Here is a 14,958-nt window from a genome sequence, read left to right as displayed (position 1 = left end):
ACATTAAAAAACCAAATTCCGGTAAGGGAAGAAAACTAGCTGAAAAGTATTAGAAGGATGTGGTCTGTTGGGTAAAGTGTTTTTTCCATCAAAACACTGTTTTTTTTTTCTATGTTAATAAAGAATGGGCCGGGTAGTAAATGTATACAAAAAATAATTGGAAGAATCAGACTGTTTTAGTTACTTCCCATTTAAAAAAAAAGTCACCTCTCCTGATCCCAACCCCCAGCTCGGTTCCAAATCCCTGACTGTCCAGCACCTTGGGATGTTCTCCTGATGTGAAGGGCGCTATACAAATATAATTTGTTGTTGTTGCTTTTGACACCAACACCAACATAGGTGGAAATGCCACTATCACCGTGGATAGTTTATAACTGACATCTAGTCGACAGAACTAATACAAGCAGATGGTGAACATGTTCTTTATACAAATTAACGTGAGATTAGAACAAATGTCATAATTGTGAGAGTATTGAAAAATGCCTCGATGAGAATACCAATAAAATGTTATCTCTTTGAAAATGCTCTTTTCATGTATTTGAGTGCTGCATTGGGCTGCCCAAGAGCGTTTAAGGGCACTGATATTTTGTGATCAGTGTTAGTGTAAATGGAACCTTGCACTGGAAAAAGCAACTCTTTAAGTAGCATTCCCTCCACTAGGGAATTGCATGTGCTTCACAAAGAACAGAGAGAAAACTACTCCAAAGCCATCTCAAGTCAAAACTGAGTTCTTGTGAGTTGAAGTGCCACATATGGAATTACCTGTAGGAGCACAGCTTACACTTCAATATCCTTTTTCTCCAGTCAGAGATAACATTCATGCTATCTTTTCCCCAAATGCTTTTTCAATTTCCACCATCCCTTTCAGATGTTACCTTATGTGAAAAGTGCTACACAACTTGAAGTTTTTATTGTTGATCCAGGAAGGTTACTGTACCTAGGACAGGTAATATCACTTTACTGGTATCCCCAGGTGGCGTAAAATGACCAACGGATTTATCCGATAACCACTGATACCCAAATTTCCCTGTAATATGGAATAGAACGCCCATTGAATATTGTATCACTATTTCTACTACATCAGGTTTTTCAGTAACAGTGGTTACCTGGCTGCACTTCCCAGAAGTTGCCTATCAATTCAGTAAATAACTTAATTGATAACAATTGTAATGAAGCAGGAAGAACCTCTTCACTTAAAAAAACAGGTATTTGTGGAGTCCTGTAGAATATCGATTAGAGCACTTGTCTCTCAAGTGAGAGACCTGGGCTCAATTCCCAGGCAGGGGGTAATCTTAAGCAAGTTTCCTTAATCCACATGCCTGTGTTTACCTAGGAGTAAGTAGGAACCCAGTTATTAGTCAGGTGGCGGATCACTTTTCTGGGGTAATAATCCCTTCAAAAATAAACAAAGTAATAATTTGGTTACTGAATCCACGTCTGTTTGTGGGACACTGCTGTGTGCAATTGGCTGCCGTGCTTTATCCACAAAATATACAGTAATTTTAAGTAATGTAAGTAATTTTAATTTTAAGTGCTTTGAGACATCTAGAAGCCATGATATATCAAATGCAAGGAGCATTATTATTATCATTTGATCACTCAGAATAGCAAGATTAATTTTTCTATGGAAATGATTGCTTGCAAGGTTAGAAATTGCAAATATTTAACGTTAAATAATGAACAGATCATCATTCTATTTATTTTAAACTAAAGTGTTCTAAAGATTTTTTAAAAATGCCATCAGAGTTTAAAATTATTACTACCCACTACAGTTGAATCCCATTTTCATATATTTTCATAAAAGCTAATGGTAAGGAATCATTGATCTCATATTTATTTTGTGGTATTTAATGTGTGTCACAATAGAAAAGATTAAGCACAAGGATCCAGGTACTTTGGGGAGATCTTCACGTGTAATGACAAGAGAATTTAGGCAGATCAACACCAGATATGCCCCCATTACACTGTAAACAAACAAGGCATAATAATTAGTTCTAAACAACACATGCTGGAAACATTGGCATGAGTCCCAAATTCAGGTTAACAACAGTCAAAGCCCATTGAAACTGCCTAAACAATTACAAAAAGATTTCAATTTCAAATACATGCTGAGAATATCAGCCAATTTGGTTTCTTCAAGATACAGTCTTGGCATCTGCAAACCTGTGCTTAATTCAGACAAATAGCAGTAGTACCCCAGAATCAATCTCAAAGGTACAGTTCTATATGGATTAATTACTGACAAACTGCAATCTTAGGAGCAAACTAAAATGTATGCATACCAAGATAAAACTGTGCAAAAATGCATTAGATCTAACACTGTATACTATCTACGACACAGATCAGTTAGTATTCCTTGTGCTACGAAGAAAAAGGTACGGATCTCACTCATATGTGCACATTTTCTAACTACCTATAATTCATAAATGTTATCAGAAGCATTTTGTAGTTCACAACAGATTCATTGACTCATAAATTAGAAGGGTAGAAACAAAATCATTGATTTTATCTAATGCTGGTAATTTTTTTGAATAGAAACAGATATAGGGTGTGTAACTGATTAAATACCTACAACACAAAAAGTAACAGTTTATGATTTAGTAAGGCAATGCTACAGTGATCACATCATTACCCTGCCAAATGCCATCTATCACATTTACAGGGGTTAACGATGATGGATTACAATCTGTAGTGAAGATGCAGCTTGTAAATAATGTCACGCTGCTCTTCAACTGACTTTCTGAAAGCACAGACAGACAGCTAATCAATGCCAGAAGAGCCTATATTAAACAAGCTTTTTCTCAGGATGTCTTGAGGATCGTTAAGAGTGACATCGTGGGAATAGTTCCTTGTAAAAGTAATCTTTGTCACACACATCCTACTGTTGAACAGTGCAGACTGAAAATCGGTTCAGTATTCATTCCTGAACCCATCGCCTGTGGGAAATGCAAAGCTGTTTAGTGCAGGGCTTTACAGGTTTCATAGCCATGCTGCGGTGGGCTATAAACTCTGCACTGCCTTGAATTGACCTTTTGCAACATCCTACTGATGTCACATAATAAGCACAGTATGTTTTTCAGACCAGAAAACAAATTACACCAGTGCACCAGTCCATATTTATTCAACATTTATTATAAGTGATTGATATTATTTTCTTCAAGGTTGAGTGTACTGGTTCCTACTGGGTTTATAACACTATAATTTAAGGTAAGTGATTTTATGTATAAGGATTGAACGTAATCTAAATAAAAGTAATTGCTTTCAGCATCTTGAGCAAAGATATGATTGACGACGACAGCATTCCATATAAATCTGTCCTCTTATTCACAATACAAGAGCTGTCACTTTTTTTTCTATCACACCAAGCAAAATTAATTGGATCTTTAGCAATATGAGGCAGGTAATATCTTAAAATCAAATAAATCTGTCCTTTGTGCCTTTATATTAAAAAAGCTGTTCTTTATAACATTAAAATGATAATTGTAAAAACAATTTTGTGAATACTGGAATACTAACTTCCTGAAATATATATAACTGTATTTTCACTGAAGCTTCACAGGATACTAGTTTAACTCAATTAGCATCCAAAGAAATGGATTTACTGCAAACTCCAGTGACTGTGTATTTGTAGTTGAACGTGGCGACTATGTTCCACGCAGTAATAATCCACAAACTGCGATTAGGTAACTGACCACTTTATCCTGAGGACTGTTGGCCAGGACGTCAAGAGATATTCTTTTCTCTTTTTGAGTAACTGCATTATCATGGGACCTTTAATGTCTGCACAAGTTTGGTTTAATGACTCGTTCGAATCACAGGAATTCCAACAAGGCAGTGCTCCCCCATCAGCCCAGATTGGGAACTCAAACAACAACAACAACAAAAAATGACTCTTGTATAGCGCCCTTCACGTCGGAAAGATATCCCAGGGCCCTGGACAATCAGGGACCCGAGCTGGGAGTTGGGGTCAGGAAGGGTGGAGGGCAGGAGGGGTGGTATTGGAGGGTGGCTGAAGGCGCAGTCGGACAGGAAGGTCTTTAGACATGACTTGAAGGAGGCAAGAAAGGGGTGAGGTGGAGGGATTGTGGGACAGAGTTCCAGATTGTGGGAGCAGAGATGCTGAATGCCTGACCCATCAATGCTGGGGCATGAAGTGCGGGGGACCTGAAACAGGCCGGTGTCCATCAAGCAGAGCAAACAGACAGCCTGATATGGGGTTAGGAGGTCAGAGTGGTAAGGGGGAGCAAGCCCGTTGACAGCTTGACTTGGGGCTTGAATACCCAACCTTCTGACACAGAGGCAGGAGGTGCTATCTGCTGGGCCAAGCTGACAAATGCGATACTCTGTAACACATTCAATAATAATCACATCTTTTATGCAGCATCACGTTTTACTCCCATTTGTATATGGATGAGTAAGCACAGCGGCTGAAAATGTTTTATCATTGCAAAAATATGCTGGACCACAAAAGTTCTTCTTTTGGATTCAGTCAATCGGATGCTACTATAATTAACAATCATAACCTTTCTTTGTTATGTATACAGATATTAGATAGCTAAATATTTTGTGGTTTCTGCTTTGTTTTTATAGTCCTATTTGATTCATATTATTCCATAAAAAAGAGAATGAATGGTGGTGAGGCATTAAACATTCAATAACTTAATTAAAAATTGTACGTCAAGTATGATGTGAGTTTAATTGGAAGATCACAAATTCATAAGAAAACACAATTGCCTAACATACTATTGGAAAATCAAGTAGCAAGTGAGATAATTATTTAATCAATAGTATTGATATTAAAACTTGGCTTATCAGTTTGGCCCTAGTGGTGCCATTGCATAATATGCATGTCCTGTAGCGTATTGGTTAGAGTACTTGCCTTGCAAGTGAGAGGACCCGGGTTCAATTCCCGAGCAGGGCCAAACCTTAGGCAAGTTTTCTTACTCCATGCGACTCTTTTTACCTAGCAGTAAATAGGAACCGAGTTAATTAGTCAATTGGCAGCTTGCCTTTCTGGGGATAATAATCCCTCAAAAAAAAAACAATTTGGTCATGCAATCCACAGCTGTCTGTGGGACACTGCTGTGCACAATTGGCTGCTGCATTTTGCCCAAAAAATATACAGTCAATTCATTGCAGTATATTCTGTGAAGCGCTTTAAGATACCTTGATGATGTGATAAGGCGCTATATCAAATGCAAGGATTATTATTATTTTATAAATTTCAGTGAGGTTTAGCATCACAATTCCAAGCAATGTCTTCCTCAAACTGACAGTCTCAAGATTGTTGCAATATGCTCTTTAGAGTGATGGAGACCACAGTCACGATTTTCCCACCCAGCGAGCCCCTGATTTAATTCATCCTAACATCAATCACTCTAATGTGGACTGTTGCTAAGCATTAGCTAGGTGTTTGCCCACAGATGAGAGAGAGAGAGAAAAATACAGTTCAAACCTTTTATTAAATATTTGGATTTTAATAGGGCCTTTTCTCCAATAATAATGATCCTGGCATTTGATATGGAGTGTTTCATGTCATGGGAATATCTCAAAGCAATTCACAGGATTTATTGAGAAGACTATTTTGTAGGTGAGCAGGGCAGCCAATTTGTATGCAGTCATGTACCAAAATTGTTATGAAGTGAATGATCAGCTTTATCCGAGATTGTTGGTTGCTATTCCTTTTCATAAAGTGCCATGGGATCTTTGATGTTCAACTGAACTAATGCCTAATTCAAAGGGCGACACCTCCAGCAATGCCACAATCCCTCACCACTGTATTGGAGTGTCAGACTAGACTGTGAGTTGAAATACACCTTGCTTTAGGAAGCAAAGATAAGACCTACCTTCAAGTAGCAATTTCCTGACTATTGCTAGAGATCATAAAGGGAGTGAGTCCCAGCTTGGTCAATATCTCACAGCTTGGCAGGTCATAAATGGAAATCCAGAGTGAGCAAATATGCCAAGGAACACTAATGAAAGGGAAGACATGTACAATGGGCCCTTGCGCCATCAAATGAGTACCAAGAATGCAGAGCCGAATCAGCTCATTAAAAGTTGTTTCTACATTCTGTGAACTGATAGTGACAATATGAATTCTAATAAGTGAGACAGTAGGAGAGCCTAGTCAAGTTCAGGTGTAATATATTCTGATGTACTTGGTCCTTTGTACATCTGATCATTGGAAGGCAATTTATTTGATAAGGCATAAAAATTCAGAAAATAATAATTGTTCATCTCAATGTAATGTTTCATCTTTGTAAAATAAAAAGGTTTGAAAAACAAACTTTGCCCTCCCACCCTGCAATAAACTTGAACCTCCTGTGTTGCACGGAAGATTGGAAGGTAATAATTAGCTGTGCGTTTAAATCATGTGGATCTGTTATAGGATTCAAGTCAGCACAGAGGGCAGGACATGCAACCACTGATCACATTTTATCAGCAGAAAAGCAGCAGCTCATTTACTCCAGGGATTGAATGACTTTAAAATGAGTACCTGTGCGGAATATCATGTTAAAAAGTACTATCCATGCTAAACTCCTCCTCTAAGGAAAGTAAAGCACACAGTCCTAGGAAAAAGCAGGTCCAAAGTTAAAGAAAAACACTCCTACACTATGCTATCTCTTACACCCCTCAATTGATTCCTTTGTAAATAACTGAAGAATATTTCTATTTTGAATTTGCTGATACAATTGGCCTCCACTGGATAGTGTGTTCTCATGTTCACAATTCTCTGCGTAAAGTAAATCTAAATCTAAACCATCCTTCACCTTCCTTCTTGGGTTTAATGTTAATTTAACATCAGTGTTAACTTCACAATCAGCCAGGCCTGATTCTAAAACAGATATTTTAGTGATGAAAAACACTTGTTTCTTGCAGAATTTTCCTTCCAATTTTATCCAAGTAAGACTGTAATGCACCATTCCTGTGGATGACCTTATTATTTTAATAGTTTTTTTAATAATGCAGCACTGTTAGGATATGTAGTGCTCTATCTTGAATCTTGTTTGAGACAAAATGCACCATAGCTTTTAGGAGGGACTTAAACAAATATCAGAATACAATATAATAATCCTTGCATTTGATATAGTGCTTTTCACGTCTTCTCGACATCTCAAAGAGCTTCACAAAATAGACTGTAAAGTGAATTGACCATATATTTGTGGGCGAAACGCAGCAGCCAATTGCACACAGCAGTGTCCCACAAACAGTCGTGGATTGAAAATGACCAATTTATTATTGTTTTGGAGGGATTATTATTAGGTGTGTGGAGTAAGAAAACTTGCCCAAGGTTTCGCCCTGCCTGGAATTGAACCCAGGTATCTCGCTTGCAAAGCGAGTGCTCTAACCACTGAGCTACAGGACTCCACTCGGAAGAGACAAAAATATGTAAAAGGATATGGGGAAAAGACACGAGACTGGGATTAATGACAAAGCTCTTTCTGAGAGCCAGTGCAGATATTTTGGGCTAAATGCCTTCCTTCCATGCTGTAAATGTTTCTGGTTCTATTAACCATTTTACTTTGTGCAGATCTGAGATGAGAATTTAGCTATGTGCATGTGTTCAATGATTTATTTGACTGGATTGTAAGAAAGCAGTACAGATAAGTTTGAAACATTAGGCAATATTGGGTTCCCAATATTTTCAGCCTAAGTAAAATGTTAAAAGATCCATAAAGAGAATGAGTGAACAGTGCAATTTAATTAGATTCTTTATATTACAGAGAATCAGAACACATCTGTATCACACAATTTGAATATCAAATATTTTAAGTAAAGCAATGAGATCTGAGCCCGTTTTAAAAAAACACAATGAAATAAATAGTAAAAAATTAAAATACGTCATTCACTCCATGGCTGATTGTGGGACACTGCTGTGTGCAAACTGACAGCTGCGTTTCACCCACAAAATACACTTTACAGTATATGCTGTGAAATCAGGATATACTGAATCAAGCCATTCAGCCCACAAAATCTATATGCATGCTTTTCTCCTTCCAGTCTAATCTCTATACCAACAGTTTAATATTCTTTTCAAGCATCTATCTGATTCCCTTTTGAAAGCATTTATTGATTTTGTTCCAACAATAGTTTTTGGTAGAGGATTCAACATTCCAACCAGTCTGTGCCCACAAAGTTGCTGAGCAGAGAGGCACAAGGCAGTTCTAAGCATCAATTTAGGCTTCTGGCATTTTTCACTTTTTATCGCTAGGCACTTGGAATAAATAAATATTCTCTTATTACATCAGTATGGAATGAGATTAGGTTTCATTTTTATTGCATTCATATTATTTAAATTTATTCTGTTAAATAAGTAACTGTCCCATCAGATTTGTAAATTGAACTAGCACTCAACTTCCTGATGTTTTAATAACCTCCCATGAGACCAAGGAAGAGAAATCAGAACAAGCTTATAATGTTAATGCAAAACAAAGGGTTTTATTTGGGGTGGGGGGGAGAGACAAAATCATCTCTAGATAGTTAATGTTTCAGTCCACTTTTCATGTCAAAAGTGGAGTTCAGTGGTGGTTTATACACAACAGAATCAGGCTCACAATGCAGCACAGTTCTCTGAGGAATAAAGTTAACATGCATTCTTGTAACTGCACAGTTTAAAGTTGGAGTGGAATTCTTTGCTTTAAAGGATTGGAAGGGCTTAATGGCTTAATACTGAAATTATCCACATTAAATGGTACAAAAATACTCGTGTTTTATCTTAAGGGTTTATTATACTGTTCAATAGGAATAGGAAGACTACATAAATAATTAGCTGACAAAATTAATTCAGATATATAAATTCACACTTGTAAATCACTCTATATGGATGAAAGTCAATACAATAAGGGGCACTTCTTTATTTCAAAACCATTGGTTAAAATGGGTTTCATCTTGAAAACGTTATCATATTAGGTGAAAATCTGTTGAATGGAAGCCTTTCTTGACTCAAACTTTTATTTACTTGGCATATTCGAAGAGCCAATACACATGTAGAATGAGATGTCATTAACGAAGGATGGCTGTCAATGAACAAGGAAAATGCTACAAATTACTCTAGCAAGTTAGTTGAAGAGGGTTATTGCTAGCCGTAATGTTACATTTCTCAATCTGACAATAGAGAGAAATCAGATTTTCTGAAATAAAATCATTTATTTGAGTGGAGGGTTAGAGGGTGACTCTGGCTGCATCAGTGCTGTGTGTGAATGTATATGATGTGGAGGGAAGCAAGTGAGATGCATTGTTAAGATGCAGTGTGCTTGGCTGTATTTGCAGGTTTCATTTACTGGATGCATGAGGGGAAAACAAATAATTTAGCTTTTTGTTTTAGTTAGGGATGCACTCTGTGTACATGTACATATATTAGAAAAAATATACTTCATTACAATTTTACATAAAACATTGTTTATATTATATATCATAAACCCAGTTCCTCTCTCTTGTGAGGTGAATGCTCTAACCAATATGCTACAGGACTCCACATTAAATTTTTCTTCGATATTAGGGTTATAATACACAGGAAAAAAAGTATTATGAATGGATGGAAATTTCACACAGGCCAGAAGATTTTGCATTCCATAGTATGCTGCTCCCTTCCAATTCCACAATAAGATTGTCTGCTGGAAGCTGTATGTTAGGGAAACACAAGTAGTACCTTGAAACTCTGTTGGGCTGGTAATTTGAAAGGAATTAGGCTTGAAAGAATAATTTGCTCCCAATAGCAAATATCTCAGTAAATGTAGCATTATTTACCTTTCCAATAAATCAGAAGCTCTTTCACAGTATTCTGCACAATACATTCTCTTGCTCGGCTCCTAACACTTAAGGTTCAAAGTGGCAATTGTATTTCTGGGCACAACACTTCATTTGTACTTTGTCAGCTGTAAGATTGACCCAGTATCTAACACATCAATGTCAAGTCCTATATATTTTTTTAAAAAAATGCCCTTTCTATACAACCAAGCTCAGCTCTGAAATGTCACATCCTGTTAACTGAAACCATTAGCCTACTTCTGTCTGTACACCTGGGAAAGAATACATTAAACATTTGAGAGACACAACATCAGGTCTTTGAAACTTAAAATGTAGTCTCTTCTCCATTGTTAAATCACTCTGGCTGCAGCTGAAAAAAAATTGAAAATCAGGCAAAATACTAGATTTCAAAAATAATGAAGTTGGTTCAACCAAAATTTAAATCTGTCTCATTTTTAACCATATTAACCAGTGGGAGCACCAAGTTTGGTGTTCCAATATTAGCACAAATGTCCACTATTCAAGTTCTGGGGCATCAACTATTTCAAAGGTCAGACTTACAAGTTTTAATTGGTGAAAGTCCTACAGATCTTTCTGCTTCTCAAATACAGCACAAGGTACAGGTTGTTTTTTTTCTGTCAATTCTGTGTTCATAAATGTTGGAAATATCGGAGTTGGAGAACAACGTTTTTTTCTCTACATTTTTACACTTACTGTTGACATGACTGGTGGGTGGGTCGGTAACCTGAGGACACCAATTTAAAATAGTTGTTAAAAGAAACAGAGGGGAGGTGAGGAGAAATGTTTTCACACAGCGAGTTGTTTGGTTCTGGAATGCATTGCCTGAAAGGGTGGTGGAAGCCAATTCGATAATAATAATAATAATAATAATAATCCTTGCATTTGATATAGCGCTTTTCACGTCGGGAGGACGTCCCAAAGCGCTTCACAGAATAGACTGTAAAGTGAATTGACTGTATATTTGTGGGCGATAACAACTTTTAGGAGAGAAGTAGATAATTGTTTGGGGAGGACACGTTTGCAGGGCAATGGGGAGAGCGCGGCGGAGTGGGATTGATTTGGGTAGCTCTTTTCAAAGAGACGGCATAGACACGATGGACCTAATGGCCTCCTTCTGAGCTGCATAATTCTATGAATCTATAAAGTAATCTCACATGAGATAGAAAATGGTGTAGACACAGGATCACATTCCACCTACCTTTACATCCCAACAATGTACTTCAGCCTCAACTTAAGTAGAGCATCATATGCTGGACAGATGTGTTTCATTCTGTACAGGAGCTAACTTTGTGAACTCTCCGAATGAGTCAATTTAATACTAAATAATGCAATTTTGTGCTGTTCGCTCACAAATACTGGCAACCAGATTGAGACTGCCCAAACTAATTTCAGGAAGGTAAAGTTGATATTCCGAAGGGATGAGATCACATGGACCGGATTTGTTTTCTTCATCCAAAATGATCTTATGATTTAGTAGTTACTTTGCAGTGGAAACATTCACTCTGTCAGTTTGAGGTGAAAGGAGTGAAAGGATTGTCATTGATAAAGGATAGTATTGCAAAACACAGTACTGCAGATTAAAAACAAATTTAACGAATGCTCCTCTTAACTGTTGGTTCTTACCTTACCTATCTCCTGTGACCATCAAACTTAGATCTAAAATGCAACAGGAAGCAAATGCACTGGAAGAACTTCCTTTTTAATGCAAAAGTCTAAACAGCGGTCTCAGAATGTATGTGTAATTTGGCCACAAGTAATGCTACAATTTCGAAAATTTTAAATTGTAGGTCATAATGATGAAATAAACATAACTCCTACAAACGTTATTGCACATTCCATAAGCCCATCAAGACCTTGTTTTATGCCACAGTGGTATTTATCCTTAGTGATATGAAGATATGAGACTAATAACATGGGATCAACTGACTTGAGCCTTGTTCCATTAACAAGAATAAAACATACTAGGGTTGAATCCATGTACACCCTGCCTAGCATACTAATCAATGAGTTAATCTTCAGCATTTTCATTACATGAACATTCCCTTCCTCTCTGGCTAACATATACATGAGCAATTATTTTGAGCTGTCTAAAAGGTCCAAGTCTTCTGAATCCAATTTTATTTTTTCTCATTCTTTGCTTGATTGTCTATATACTGTAATAAAATGGCAGCAATGAATCAATGGTTTTATTGCATACCACTGTAGTTTGAATGAATATTACCTTAAAATGGATTTCGACATTACACAATGCTGGTTCTGCTACTGAGATAGTACAGCTACCAACCTCAATTATACAAATGGCAAAATACTGCTGGAAAACCATAGATGCTGCCTGAGTGTTCCCAGGGACTTCTGTTTTTATCTCAATTATATAAACCTATCCCAATCAGCACATGGAAGCACCAGAGTACAACATACCTTCAGTTATTACTTAAAATTAATTATATATATACTGCATATAATATATATATGAGTGATTTCACTACTTGAAAAGTTATAACAAAATAACATGCTAAAAATTACTTGCAACTGATATAGCATTGTATCGGACTCCAAAATATTTCACGCAATAAGTTATTTTGTACTCTAGTAACAATTATTACATATATAATTGTAACAGCTAAACTGTGCCAACAACATCCACCAAACTGCTATAACATAAATGAAAACAATCAGTCAAGACACAAGGCAAGTATCCTGCTCATCTTCAAAATAGTACCATTAGATCCTCAAAATCAGAATAGGCAGCTGTTTAACATTGAATCTGAACAACATCAACAACAACTTGCACTTATATAGTGCCATCCACGCAGGGTAGCATCTCGGAACGCTTGACAGTGCGGAGCCTGACTCCGAACCAGTGGGGGGTGGGGGGGGGATTGGAGATGGCCGTAAGCACGTTCAAAGAGGAAGGTTTTCAGGTGGAATTTGAAAAAGGGGAGAGAGGGGGCAAGGCGGAGGGACTGTGGGATGGTGTTTCAGAGTTCAGGGCTTAGTGGCTGAAAGCATGACCTCCGATGGTGGGGTGGAGGGTGCGAGGGATGAGCAAGAGACCAGTGCCAGTCGAGTGGAGGTGTTGGGTGGTAGATTGTGAGGATCTTGAAGTTGATCCGTTCAGTGATGTGGAGCCAGTGGAGCCTGGGCCAGAACCAGTGAGATGTGGGTACGGAGTTTAGTCCGGGTTAGTATGCAGGCGGCAGAGTTCTGAATGAGTTGGATCTTTTGAATAGTGGAGCTGGGGAGACCGGCAAGGAGTTCATTTGAGTAATCCAAGTGGGAGGTGACAAATGCATGCATGAGGGATTCGGCTGTATTTGGGATAAGGTACGGTCGGAGGCGGGCAATATGGCAGAGGTGGACGAAGGCAGTCCCTGGTCAGGGCCCAGATGTGGGGGAGGAACGACAGCTGGGGATCGAACCTGACGCCTAGATTGCACACTGGTTCGGTGAGTCTGAGGGAGAGCCCTGGGAGGTTGAGGAGTTTAGATCCACAGGAGTGAAGACGTTGATGGGAACCAAGGAGCCTACGGATGACATCGCCCAGAAGGCGCATATAGATAAGGAAAAGTAGAGGGCCAAGAATAGAGCTCTAGGGTACCCCACAGTTGACCAAGTGGGGGCAGGAGGAGAAACCATTTCCGAGATGAAATGGAGGGAGTTGGTTAAGTAGGACTCAAACCATGCAAGTGCAGTCCCACAAAGGTGGATGAGGGAGGAGAGCCGATGGAGGAGGATGACATGGCAGAGAGGACGAGGAAGCAGAGGGAGCCCTAGTCACAGAGAGAGAGAATGTCGTTTGTGACTTTGACAAGCACTATCTCTGTGCTGTGGGCAGGGGCTCGAGGAGGGAGTGGAGGGACAGATGTGACCAAAGTTGACCTACAACAATGCGTTCCAGGATCGTGGCAAGGAAGGGTAAGTTGGGACGGCAGTGTGAGAGATTAGAGGGATCGAAGATGATTTTTGGGGGAGGGGTGTGATAACAGCAGTTTTCAGGGGGAGTGGAACAGAGCCCAAGTCCCGTCTTGATATGAAAGATATGATTGGTTGAGAAATGTATTTAGAGCAGCTAGCAAAATAAAATGTGTAGTATCTTAATCCTTACAGTTTCATATCTATTTCTAGAACCTCAGAAACGTAAGGCACCATAGCAGTCTATTTGTTCCATTATTTTATGTTGATTTTGAAAATTGTTATCTATTGAAAATGGCCAAAGTAACTATTAAAAAATACTTTTGATAAAAAATCTGTGTTGGATTGTCAATCAATGTGACAAAGTTAAATGTCAAACGTATCAAAATGATTCTACGAACAAAACACGTTAAGCACAAGATGTAAGAAAACTGGAGTGAAATGACAGTAATGACAGCTGTACACAAGAGACCTGACAGCACTTTGCTTCCGCTAATAATGTCTTGTTAAAAAGTCTTTATTAGTAATCCCTGCTAGCAATCTGCATCTGACACATCTCACTGAAATATACCACTTAATCAAAGTTAAAATAGTTTCAGAGGTCCGATTAGTTTTGCATTGTAAGTGGAACTTTTTAGAAAGCAACCATTTATATAGCTATACAGGAATGCTAATAAAGATTTTGGACAAAATAATGTCTCTATTTCCACTTTCTCCTATTTGTGGGCACACACACATTTCATGTTGGGTTTGCTTTAATACTTGAGTTATGATTATTATTAATTATCCCCAACCCTTGCTTCTGTGATTTGTGCCCTCAGACACTATTCACTTCTCTTGCAGCAGCTGTGTCATTCTCGGTGCTATCTGCTCTGATACAGCCAGAGGATTTTCCACATGAATAACTGAGTTGATTCACCGTCTTGACACAAGCCAAATTATTTGGAGCTATGAGCAAAACCGTAAGCAAATCAGATCAAAACAAACCATAGCATGAGTCTCTAACCAAAACAAACAATTTGTACTTCTGATACTTTAGGCTGGTCTCATCTAACTCTTGATTTGTGTTTGAATTTGTGCTTGAATTTGTTTTTTAAAAAATTAATGCCAAATAATTTTATTTAAACAACTCACGAAAGGGGTTGATCCAAAATGTGAAAGCAGTATTGGGATTAGAATTATTACCATGATGACACAGCTTCTGTTTTCTCCACAGTTGCGTATACATCAAACAGATGCCCACCAAAAAACAAATGATAATGTATTGGTTCACTCCTT

At 38.1% G+C, this 14,958-nt stretch overlaps 1 protein-coding gene across 1 annotated transcript in view; it reads right to left on the bottom strand.

Annotated features, from left to right (window-relative positions):
- LOC103180487 (low-density lipoprotein receptor-related protein 1) overlaps positions 1-14,958 on the bottom strand; it is a 552,054-nt gene that overhangs the window by 143,037 nt on the left and 394,059 nt on the right. The gene's annotated exons all lie outside the window — the stretch shown is intronic.

The sequence above is a fragment of the Callorhinchus milii genome, unplaced genomic scaffold, assembly GCF_018977255.1.
Source record: "Callorhinchus milii isolate IMCB2004 unplaced genomic scaffold, IMCB_Cmil_1.0 Scaffold6, whole genome shotgun sequence".
Classification (NCBI taxonomy): Eukaryota; Metazoa; Chordata; class Chondrichthyes; order Chimaeriformes; family Callorhinchidae; genus Callorhinchus; species Callorhinchus milii.
This window is presented reverse-complemented; position numbering and strand designations above follow the sequence as displayed.